The 2,144-nt window shown below is 45.2% G+C and overlaps 1 pseudogene; it reads left to right on the top strand.

Annotated features, from left to right (window-relative positions):
* Positions 1-1,299: 1,299 nt before the first annotated feature.
* LOC136132153 (ferritin heavy chain pseudogene) lies at positions 1,300-1,849 on the top strand (annotated as a pseudogene).
* The last annotated feature ends 295 nt before the right edge of the window (positions 1,850-2,144 follow it).

The raw sequence follows: 2,144 nt of genomic DNA, 5'->3' as shown, positions 1-2,144 counted from the left end.
CCATAAGTGTTATATAAAAATAAATTGAAATTTTTGAGAGAAAAAAAAATAGTGTATGTATGTCAATCCCAATCTCCCAAATTCATCCCACCGCCCCCCATTCTGCTTTTTAAGATTGTTTGCCTTTTCAATATTGAATACCGAGGACCAGACTCCATCTCAGCTTTAAGTGTAAATCATTTATTGAAGCGAAAAAATGTAACATTCTATAAAGAAAGACTATTGACTGGTATTTACTGGATTAAAGATCTTGTTTCAGATTTTCTTTTTTATTTACTTGTTTTATTTGTTCACTTAATTTTAATCATTTTACTTATTTTATATATAATATAATTTAAATTTATTTATTTATTTTGGCCATCCCACATGGTTTGTGGGATCTTAGCTCCCAGACCAGGGATCAAACCTGGGCCCTCTGTAGTGAGAACTTGGAGTCCCAACCACTGGACCGCCAGGGAATTCCCTAAATTTATTTGTTTTCATGAAATTGAATTGTTCCTTGGAATAACATGATACAATCTGAAGTATTTTTTAAAGGATAACAGGGACCATTAAAGCCTATATTTTCACTTTACCCTGACAATTATAAAAAACTGCAAAGATACTGATGGTACAACTGAAACATAATCCCTGCCTGAACTGAACTTGAATTTTTGATAAAGGTAGATCTTCTGGAGGACCTACCAGGCCAAATTTGACACCTTTAAAAATATCATCCGGGGCTTCCCTGGTGGCGCAGTGGTTGAGAATCCGCCTGCCAATGCAGGGGACACGGGTTCGAGCCCTGGTCCGGGAAGATCCCATATGCCGCGGAGCAACTAAGCCCACACACCACAACTACTGAGCCTGTGTTCTAGAGCTCGCAAGCCACAACTGCTGAGCCTGCATGCCACAACTACTGAAACCCGCGTGCCTAGAGCCTGCACACCACAAGAGAAACCACTGCAACGAGAAGCCCGCGCACCACAACGAAGAGTAGCCCCCACTCGCCACAACTAGAGGAAGCCCGCATGCAGCAATGAAGACCAAATGCAGCCATAAATAAATAAACAAATTAAAAAAATATATATATATATATATATATATATATCTCTATCATCTGGACAGTCCTCGCAGAGAGTCGCCGCGGTTTCTTGCTTCAACAGTGCTTGGATGGAACCCGGCGCTCTTCCCCAGCTCCGGCCTGCCGCTCAGAGCCAGCCCTCGCCACCACCTCACAGCGCCCTCTGACCGCCCCAAGGTCCCCGCCGCCGTTACAACCGCGCAGCCACCGCCACCGTTTCACCTCAGCCGCCCGCCATGACGACAGAGTCCCCCTCGCAGGTGCGCCAGAACTACCACCAGGGCTCGGAGGCCGCCATCAGCCGCCAGATCAACCTGGAGCTCTACGCCTCCTACGTCTACCTGTCCATGTCATACTCTTTTGACCGCGATGATGTGGCTTTGAAGAACTTTGCCAAATACTTTCTTCACCAATCTCGTGAGGAGAGGGAACATGCTGAGAAACTGATGAAGCTGCAGAACCAACGGGGTGGCCGAATCTTCCTTCAGGATATCAAGAAACCAGACCGTGATGACTGGGAGAATGGGCTGAATGCAATGGGATGTGCGATACACTTGGAAAAGTGTGAATCAGTCACTACTGGAACTGCACCAACTGGCCACGGAGAAAAATGACCGCCATTTGTGTGACTTCATTGAGACTCATTATCTGAATGAGCAGGTGAAATCCATTAAAGAATTGGGTGACCACGTAACCAACTTGCACACGATGGGGGCACCCGAATCTGGCATGGCACAGTATCTCTTTGACAAGCACACCCTGGGAAATAGTGATAATGAGAGCTAAGCCTTATGCTGGCTTCCCGTAGCCACAGGGGTGACTTCCCTGGTCACCAAGTCCTTTCCTTAGTACTTTTCCTTCAAATAAAGTAATTTGGTACCCCCCCAAAAATATATATATATATATATATCATCCGGACTTCCCTGGTGGTCCAGTGGTTAGGACTCCACACTTTCACTGCAGGGGGCACAGGTTCAATCCCGGGTCAGGGAAGTTCCACATGCCACATGGTGAAGCCAGAAAAAAACAAAACAAAACAAAAAACACCTCACTAAAAAAATCATCCAACCTTTCAAAATTC

This window comes from Phocoena phocoena, chromosome 12, assembly GCF_963924675.1.
Source record: "Phocoena phocoena chromosome 12, mPhoPho1.1, whole genome shotgun sequence".
NCBI lineage: Eukaryota > Metazoa > Chordata > Mammalia > Artiodactyla > Phocoenidae > Phocoena > Phocoena phocoena.
Note: the sequence above shows the minus strand (reverse complement) of the source record. Positions and strands in the feature narration are given on the sequence as shown.